The 10,245-nt window shown below is 41.2% G+C and overlaps 2 non-coding genes and 2 pseudogenes across 2 annotated transcripts; all 4 read left to right on the top strand.

The window, feature by feature from the left end:
• The first annotated feature begins 334 nt into the window (after positions 1-334).
• On the top strand, positions 335-523 carry LOC137870045 (U2 spliceosomal RNA). The gene has a single exon (XR_011102665.1). It is a non-coding gene; the product is annotated as a U2 spliceosomal RNA (small nuclear RNA).
• A 449-nt stretch (positions 524-972) lies between these two features.
• Positions 973-1,089, top strand: LOC137870048 (U5 spliceosomal RNA). Its single transcript, XR_011102666.1, has one exon. It is a non-coding gene; the product is annotated as a U5 spliceosomal RNA (small nuclear RNA).
• A 964-nt stretch (positions 1,090-2,053) lies between these two features.
• On the top strand, positions 2,054-2,142 carry LOC137870046 (U2 spliceosomal RNA; annotated as a pseudogene).
• A 1,061-nt stretch (positions 2,143-3,203) lies between these two features.
• Positions 3,204-6,181, top strand: LOC137869562 (uncharacterized; annotated as a pseudogene).
• Positions 6,182-10,245: the final 4,064 nt, after the last annotated feature.

Below are 10,245 nucleotides of genomic sequence, written 5' to 3'. Positions count from 1 at the left end.
GGCTAATTATAAGCCTGGTTAAAAGGAGTTTGTGGGTGGCAAGGCAAGACCTGGTGAGGAAAAACAGGGAAAGTTGCTTGGAGGGGGTGTTAAAGAGGCTGGAATTAGATGTAAAAGGGAGGATTGAAAGGGACATCAGGAAGTGGGGTCAGCATGCTGCCTTGAAAAGGTGGAATTGAAGCTTTGGGTGGAGATGGTAAATCCTGAAGGCATAAGTGTATTGTAGTGGGGTTTTTTTGTTGACTGGTTACTGGTATGTGATTGTGAATTTGAATGAAAATTCATGATGCAAAATATGTTAGAGTTGTATGTTTAAAATTGTATGATTTTGTGTAAAGAATTTTGATAACAAAAAAATAAAAAAATAAAATCTGTTCTTATCAGTTTAATATCTGATATGTCCTCTATATGAGGATAATGAATTAAGCAGATTTTTAGCATTGGGAGATGAAAAAGGGGCTTGCTCCGTTCACTCCACGCATTGACCCGGTATTGCAGCATTGCCGGGAACGGTGCACTCTTCAAATGCCTTGTGGACAACCAAACACCAATCCAAATGGATCAGTCTGTTGATTGATTTTACTCTGTCATGAATGATGCGAGTTACAGTCGCTGCCTGTCTTCAAGCCCGGGACTTGTGGCAAACAAAGGCCCTTTTTACTCATTACTGGGCCTTGTGGAACATCACTGTGCTCCCAGCCTCAAATCACTGTATACATCAGCCCTGACTGCTGGGGGAAATTTCCAGCTCTGAATAAACAGTGAAATGAAGAAAAAATAACACAACGAGATTTGTACTTTTGATTGGAGGGAAGGAAATAGTACATTGGAGAATATTGCCCTCTTTAAGATGTGGGCAGGGGTATGGGAATGGGTGTGGCTTTGGAACAGGGCACGTCAACTCAGGCTTACCATGAGCGTTTTGACTGGGACAACTAGGGTCTTCAGCTGCTCTCGACAAGAGTGCTGTACTTACTTTGGTTTCTCTTCATAATGCACAAATCTTTTGCCTTTTACTAAAGACTTCCGTGGAGAGGAACACCAGTGAGTTAAACCTACTTTTGGCAGGCTTTGCCATTTGGCTGAGCCTTGCACACTTGTGAAAAGAAAGAAAACTGTCCTTAACTAGACCAAGTTGCTTGACCATGGGCTTGGACAGGTGTGCCAAGCAGCAGTCACTGCTATGCCCCATTGAAAAAACTGCACCATGACAAGGGAGAAATGTGTCAGGAGGTTGCCTCAGGAAGCAAACAGTTGGGTGTGAAGAATTTAAAGTTAAAAAGCAATGTTAGTGTGTTTAATAAGCACACCTAGTGGTGGATATCATGTTATAACATGTTTATTTGAAGAAGTGTTAAATCATAAAAGTATAATCATTATATGTTTCAAACTATAAAATACAGCTACTAAATGTTTTGAGGGAAAGAGAGAGACCTTTGAGACAGGCTTTTCAGATCTGAAAACAACTGTATGATAATGAGATGAGTTGAGTGAGCCGACTTCAGGAATGTGAGGTGTGGACAGTGGGGGAAGGAGATGTATTGATCAAGCAGAGATGTTGATGAATACAGCCCTAAGAAAGCATGGGAGTCGGGTACATGCAGTTTTACGAGGAGGAGGACAGGTCGGACCAGCGGATACTATTCAGACATTACCCGGCTCACTTAGACCAATGGGGAGCATTGTCAGAGGACAGGAGGAGACAATCGGATTTCAGCCCATCACAAAGCTGATAATGGACTGACTTTCGGGTATAAAAACATTGTTCAGAGAGACGTAATTCAGTTCTTGGCGATCTTCTTTTACTGTAAACTGGCGTTTGTCGGTCGGTTGGGGGGAGAGTGTTTGAACTCGGTTTCGCAATTCCTTACTGTCGACAGTGTAATTCAGTTTGTAACTGTCTTTTAGCATTTGTGAATTATTAAATACTTTTTCATTGTAAGCCGGATCCAGCTGATTTTTCTAGGCGTGACTTTGTTGCTCAAACAACAACGGAAGAGCAAGAGGTCCGCGGCCTCCTGCAAGCAGAGGTCTCACTGCACCACAGGGGCTTATCGCTTCTCTGCCTTTTGGCTAAGATCAAGTGTAGTATCTGTTCTTATTAGATTTTAATGAAGAAATTAAAGAAATTGAAGAAGATATGTTGTTTTTAGTAGAAAGGAAAAGCAAGTGTATCATTTTAAGAAGTAAAGAAAGGGAGATAGAAGAAGGGGAGAAGTGCAAAAGGTATTTCTTTAAGAAAATAGTAAATAAGGGGGGGAGGGGGGGCATTTTAAGACTGGAAAAAGAAAATGGATACACAGCAGACAACTCCAGAAATAAATTCAACATTAGAAGACTTTTATTCAGACCTCTACAAGGACAAACCTGTACAAAGTGATGCCATAAGAGAAGTTTTAAAGTTCATTGAAAAAACAGTAGAAGACAGTGTGCTTTTAACACAAGATTGTACCATACTCGAGTTAAATAACTGCTTGAAAAGTTTTAAAGCAGGGAAGTCTCCAGGAGATGATGGGCTTCCTTGGGAATTTGATCTGACTTTTTGGGACATCCTAGCACCTGATTTGCTCACTGTTTTTATGGACTTTGAAAAACTTGACTGACTTCCTGACAGCTTTAGAGTAAGGATAGTGACTCTCCTGCATAAAGACAAGGACAAAACGGACCTGAACAACTGGAGACCTATCACCCTTTTTAAATTTTTACTGTAAACTGTTTAGCAAACTTTTAGCATCACAGATGTCTGTGTTTTTAAAAGAGCTGATTCACCCGGATCAAGCCTGTGCCGTCCTGGGGAGGAAGATCACAAACAGCCTTGTACTGATCCGAGACACCATCTGTTATGCAAGAGAAAGAAACATCCGGCTAGTAGTCCTAAATTTAGATTTTGAGAAAGCCTTTGATCGGGTCTCGCACCTGTACCTCTTCCAGGTGCGAGGTGGGGTTCCCAGAGAGGTTTGTAGCATGGGTGGGATTGCTGTACCAGGGCATTACCAGCAAATTCATTGCTAACGGGCATCTGACAAAAGCAGTAAATATAAACTGCGGCATCCGTCAGAGTTGTCCGTTATCTGCCCTGCTCTACGTTATAGTTTTCGAACCTCTGGCACAGGCCCTGAGAAGGGAGCAACGAATCAATAGGGTAAGAGTCCCAGGGAGCCGGGGACTCAAAACCAAATGCATCTTATATATGGATGAAAGTTAGGCAGAGACTAGGTTACTGGACACTTAGAGGACTGACATTAGAAGGAAAGGTTTTAATCATCAAAGCTGTGATTTTACCTTTGCTTTTACTTATCAGTTCTGTTTTTATCCCACCAAGTAAAGTGCTTTTAGAGTTGGAACGAGCCATTTTTTATTTCCTGTGGGGGTCCAAGTGGGAGCGACTGAGGAGAAGTGTAATGAAAAAACCAAAGCAAAAAGGAGGAAAGGGAGTGACGGACCTGCTCCTGTTTTTAGGAAGCAGATACACCGCCCTAGACCTTACAGCCGCAACAGCCCCATCCAGAAACCCAAAGACTGCAGCAATGACATGGTTCTGGATGGGGTCTTACCTCAGAACATTAAAAGCTTTTACCCAAAGATCTTAGAAAACCTGTGTCCTTTGACCTGCCACCAGCCTATGCTTTTATCCAGACTGTTTTACGGAATTTTAAACTTGAGCAGGAGGATTTAAAAACTTTGGCTAACCACCGCTGTCTGATTTCTGTTGTGCAGGAGCGTGAACCAGTGAGTCCAGTGCGTGGGCTCGCATTCGGCGAGCCCTCAAAAGTTTGGCGCAGCGTGAACCATCCCGCTCTTCCAAACAGACTCCGGGACCTGTCCCGGTTCGTAATGCACTCCCACGGCATGTCGGCGCACTCTACCTGCCCCCGACCAGGTTGTGGCGCGCCTGAGTCGATGAGGCACCTGCTCTGGGAGTGCAGCGCTGCCGTAGACCAGTGGGCAATGGCCGGCTCCTTGAAATTCCCGTACTTGCCAGCAAGGGAGGTCCTGACAGCACAGCTGGTGCTGTATGGGGTGAACCAGAACACACAAATTCCAGCAAGTGACTTCGCCAAACAGCGGCTCACCCTAGCCGCCATTACAGATGCAATATGGACGTCCAGAAACTTGCTGGCAAGGAGGCACATGCAGATCCCCCCCGTGGCTGTGATCCGAATGGCCGCAGCAACGGTTCAAACAGCCGAAGCCACGCCAAGGACACAGGCACAAAGAAGAATCTGTGCCCATTCAGACGAAGGAGCCGGAGCCACACGTGCAAAGGTCAAAGCAGCGGCAGCCTGACTCTCCGGGAGAGGCAGGTGGGAAGGAGTATCAGGTGGGGGTCTCTTCTGAGCACCAAGAAAGGACACCGAGAGACCCAATCTGTTTGGAATAGCGAAACGAGTTACCTTGGTAGGGACTCACCCCGCTCCTGCACAACAATGGATCTAGAAAAAAGCATTTTAATAAAAGAACCTACTTTTAAAGGCTTTTATAATATGTACACTTTCTACAAACAGAAAAACACAAGATGACAACTTGATATGTATACCTGTTAATGTATATGTTTTATCTAAATGCCTCCTAAATTGCTGGTTTTAGTCGATCAATTACACTTTTGTATGGTTTTACAGATTATGCATGTATATTTATTGATTGTATCGTAAAAAGGTAAACCGAGATATAAGAACAAGGTTTTTATGAAAACCTTTTAAGCCCGAGGGTCACCCATTTGGACGCAGAGTACATCAAAACAGAGTTTTGTGTTAAAAGTAACTGGCAGAGAACCCACGAAGAACGAATATAATGATGTTATAGTTCTGCAGAAACCTCAGCGTCCTGGGAACAACATGAACTCGGTCACTTCTACATGAGACAAACACATCTCCCATCAGCCAAGCAAACAAATAACAAAATATCATAAATCATACTCGATATGAATGGAAAAGACCGGAGAAAACAGCTGCTACACTCCGTTAGCAACGTGCTACCTACAAACATGCAGCATGGAAAAGCATGTCCGCTTGACGGAGATTACGGACATATCTTCCATTTCTCTCTCCGGTAAACCATCGCAGAGATATTCAGCTTCGAACACAAAAAGTCACACAGCTTTCATCGAATATTGTACTCACTTTTGGTCGAATCTCAGCGAAAAAATGAAATATCTCCATACTTCCACTGCTTGGTATGTCCAGCTGCATGTGCTCCATGTGAATCCGTTCGATTCGTGTCTCTCCGACACTCCTCGGCTTCTTGGGAGGGTTGGAAGCTCAGCAAATTAGATTTCAGAGATGGGACGTTTTTGAGCTTTGTTGGCTAATAGTGCTATCACTAGCGAGCTTTCAATTCCAGGCAATTCTATTGGCTCCTACGCTTCGAAGGATGTCTCAATGGTGAAAATCGGAGAAAGGGGGGCTGAGATACAGCCCTAAACAGAGAGAGTGGGCTGAATCTGAAGCAGTATGTGACCTTAAACTAAACAACTAAAAAGGGCTTAGAAAGAGCTTAAAACACTCAAAAAAGGTCCAATCTTCTGTCTTTTGATTCATTGAACATCAGAAGTGATACATAGAAGTGATATAGAGTGTTTTTGAATTTAAAAAATATTTTTTTATTCAAATATTGGAATATTTAATCAGTTTTTTAATTTTATATGCTCTATATTTTATAAATGTTTCACTGTATCTATGTATAACTGTGTATACAGAGCCTTTATCAGTTGTTATAAGAGCTGGGAATATTTAAAATCTTGGATTTCCATACTTTCCAAAAAACAATATCCTGAAATTGCTGTTTTTCCAGAGCGAGCTTTTGAATTTTCCAAGTTGTGCTGTGTTCCATCCTTATCTTATGTTAACCTGTAACATGTATACTGATAGTTCCATGATTTTTCTCATCTCAAAAATATATTAAAAAAAATTATAATTTTTTTTAAATTTTTTAATTTAATTATACACTTAATTAGGTATTTCTTATCTTTATTCGAGCTGAGGCCTGCAAATAGACCTCGTTTATAAAAGGTTTTAAATAGAAAAATTCAAAGAAAATTCAAATGTCATAAGAGCTATTGCGCTTTTACTACAGTGCTGCCACGTCTCAGCCAGAAAAGGCCCGCGTCTATAATGCCAGATTGGGGCCTGATTTGGCAGCCATCAACGGGCCAGAACCTGTTTCAGTGCTGGCTGCCGAATAACCCGGCTGCCATGTCTCAGCCAGAATAGGCCCGTGTCTGTGACAGCTAAATTTGGACCAGATATGGCAAAAATGAAATGGGCCAAAGCTCGCTCACATTTGGCCGCATCAAGCCAGAACACAGCTGAATCAGCCACAATACAGCCGAGTCCGCTGGCTACCTGGGTGATCACAAAATAACGTGAAATGAAATGAAAATGTCACACTATGTTCTATCCAACGCCCGAGTCCAGCTCAATTTCTTAAGGTAGTAAGTCACCTCTCTCTCTCCCCTAATTTGAATGCAAATTGATTAACAAAAGGCTATTACTGCTTTCATTTCCGCATAATTAGTTATGCTAATTTAACTCAAATTTGACTAAAAACATTGTTATTACTCTGGAACATACCTTGTCAAAGTTTTCCGTATTTGCAGGCAGGCACTGACTGTAAAAAAAAACGTGGTGTAGAGGAGAGAGAAAACGAAACCTAAATTGATTAGAAAAATGTTACTTTTTTTTTAAAAGTTAGATGTTTTTTTAACACTATAAAAAAACGAAAGTTAGGGTCAGGATGACAAATGCTAATAAATGCCTTTAACTGCAGTGATTCAAATATTATATATATATATATATTTATATATATATATATATATATATATAAGAATAGTATATAATATGATTATTTATATAATTATAAAATATATATATATATGTGTGTGTGTGTATATATATATATATATATATATATATATATAAATATATATATATATATATATATATATATATATATGTGTGTATATGTGTATATGGGCCATTCTACCGAACTGGTTCAACGTCAGGTTAGAAATATTTTAAAATTTTGTATGTTTTATTCCCAAAACTTTGTCAGTATATATATTGTACCATATCTAAAGTATCTTTTATCTAGTAAAATAACTGTCAATTTTTATATTGTATTTTCAGACTGTGTTGGAATGTTTTTTCTCTCCCAAAAATTGTCACTAACGAAACATAGTAATACACTACAGTAAAAAAGTATTATTATTAACCTGTTAAGATTGTGTTTCCTTCCTTTCTCTGAAGAGTATTTTTCACAATTAAATCAATAAAAATGTCATTTTTTACCAAATTTCTAAGTTCAATTTCTACAATTCATCAAAATCTAAATGCAATATTTTTTTGTAAAATGCATAATACTGATCATATTGATTCCATGATTGATGATTGATAAAATTGAACATACAATCAGTCAGTATTATAACATTTTAGTTGATAACTCAATATACTTTAATTTTTACAAGACATCCAGTGTTTCGGTAGTGACTGCAATGTTTCGGTTGTGACCACAGTATTTTGTTTGCAAGGTTGTATCATATTTCCTCAACCTTATTGCTTAATCTTAACTTGCTTTAGGTTGGGAATATTACAAACGCAAATGTTTTGTGGTCAATAGAATAATTTTATTTTTGAAGACATAACAATTGTTCATCCAGAACCATTTAAAGTACAAACATTACTTATCAATGGAAAATTACCCAAGTGAGTTCAGTAAAAGAGAACAAGAAAACATTGACAAATAACTGATATTATGTTGTACTGTATGTTTAAGGGGCTTCAGTGTCAGACACCATCACAAATCCATTCACAAATGTAGTTTTTTACCTACTGCGGTGAACACTCTTGGGCTGATCTGGACATGCCTCTGTGTGACGTTTTCTGGAGGGATTAAGGTGACGACCTTGTCCACTGTGTACCAGATCTTGTCCTCTAGTTGCGGCCAATAAAAGCGGTTTCGCCCAATGTTGTATATGACTTTGACCTCAAGGGCACCTGCAGACAGATAAATGGGTGAAATAAAAGGACATTGGGCGAGATATGATAAGTATTGCTTGTATTGTAATCTTATAAGACTATGAAATAAAGTTTGATTCAAAGGGAATGGGAATATGAGAACGAAAGATGGCCAAGTGAGAATGAATGGAAAGAGAAATATGGAAAAAAGAAAAGATGTACAAATCACCTTCTTCTATGTCTTCAATGATTCCAGGATATGGGTCATCGTCATATGTGATGACACACCACTTTCCAACAAGGTCTTCAGTGAAGTCATCAACTGGACAGAGAGTCCCTTCACACCCAGAGTTTGAGGTGGAATGACTTCCATCTTCTGGGGCTGTTGGTTCAGATGTTTTTACATCTCTTCCTGGCTGTACTTGTGGTGCAATGTTGGTGGACGATGGGTGGATAAGGGGACAGATGGCCTCTCTGTTGCAGAAGCAGCTGAGCACTCTATAATTGATCGTGCCAGGCGTGGTGCAGATTACTTAATGAATGCTCAGTGTACCTTTGATGGTGGTCAGCTCTTTTGGAAGGAGTGTGCGTACTCTGTTTATCTGGTTGTATTTAAAATGTTAAATTAAAACATGATTTGGAATTTGTATTCACAGATAAATATTTGAACGAATACCAGAGCTTTCACCAGGGCAATGTTCCAAATCTGAAACAAAAAGAGAACACCCTGTCCAAGGTGAGCAGGATAAAGTCCTTTATTTCCTTCATGGCTTGGGGGAAGACGGAGATCCACACTTGGTCGTTCCTCGACAACCCCAAGGGAGTTTGGAAGTAAGTGTTGTTTTGCGATTTAAATATTACCAAGCGCTTATGACACAACCCTGATGTGAACATTTAATTTCATGATTGTGAAATAATTTGCAATGTTTCTTTCTGCAGCTATGCCAACCACTTGCAGACGTCCAGGAAGACAGAACTTTTGCAAATATATGAAAGAGACTCCACCCAGCTCAGTCAGGTGCAGCTGGTCGGCCTCGTCAGAGCGGTGAAGTCCACCTTGGCAAACTTGAACAAGCCGGTGGTGCTTCACCAGCTTTGTGTAAAGTCCAAGAAAATGGACAAACTGGTGTCCCGATAGAGCCTCAGGAAGTGCCAGCAAAAGGCCAAAGCGAAGATCCCAGAGTTACTGGGTAAGACAGTTGGCATATCTGAACAGGCAATACAGAGATGTAGATGGAAATTAACCTGTCTCCCTCCAAGGTGTTAAATGTCCTATTTTTCCTTCTTTCTTTTGCTCTGACCTCTTTTCAGACTAAATGGAGAGCAGTGACGAGAGTGACCTGAGATGTACCTTTTACGGTAATTTCTCGGCCTTCGTGGCATCTGTGTATGGCCATCGCCCGGGGGTTTTGAGCAATATGACCGTGGAAGAGGTGTGGGCGGCGAAGGAGGACGGCCAAACCACCCCACAGGACGGCTACGTTGTATCTGTAAGTACCAGGCACTAGACTGAAGTTAATTGTAACCTGTGTGTTTTCTTCGAAATGTTTGATGGTGCTTTCTGTTTGATGGTGCTTTCTGTGTATTGCAGATCACAAAACCAACAGGAACTTTGGGGCGGCACAGATTTACTTTGAGCCAGATAAATATCGGTGGCTGGAGCGATGGCTACCCCTGTGAGCCCTTCTAAATCTATCACATGAAAGAGTGCTGATAACATTGGGGAAAGGGCCCGTGAAAAACCTAGTCCATTACATGCAGAAGGCATGGGTGGAGATGGGGATGCCCGGCAGGCCCACATTTACGGACCTGAGGACAGCTGTGGCTGCACATGTAAGTGCCTTTTTTCAGCTACTTTCCCTGTGATGCTTTATTTGAATAAAACTCGGCTGGCTTCATTAACAGGTGCAAACATTTTGTATTCCTCTGTTCTACTGTATCCAGGCCAAAAAACATCACAGTGATGGGGTGAGGAGGGAAATCGCAACTCTCATGTGCCATGACACCAGCACAGCCGATACGTTTTATGCTTTGGTGTTGGACAAGGATAAAGCCAGAGAGCTAAGGGGGCAGTTGAAGGAAGTGGTCACCGCCTCCAGCCCCCGCCGCCACACCACTGCTGCCAGCCAATTGACGTCCGACCCCAGGACATCCACCCCCGCCACTTCAAACCAAAGAAACAGGACGTCCAAGATGAGGCTCCATTTCACAGACTCATCGTCGGATGAAGAGGGAGTGGTTCCTTATCAAGAGTCGGGCGAGTCCTGCTTAGAGGACGATCTTCAGGACATGG

This window comes from Cebidichthys violaceus, unplaced genomic scaffold (genome assembly GCF_023349555.1).
Source record: "Cebidichthys violaceus isolate CVI_PGR_0920_01 unplaced genomic scaffold, fCebVio1.0.p SCAF_127, whole genome shotgun sequence".
NCBI lineage: Eukaryota > Metazoa > Chordata > Actinopteri > Perciformes > Stichaeidae > Cebidichthys > Cebidichthys violaceus.
Note: the sequence above shows the minus strand (reverse complement) of the source record. Positions and strands in the feature narration are given on the sequence as shown.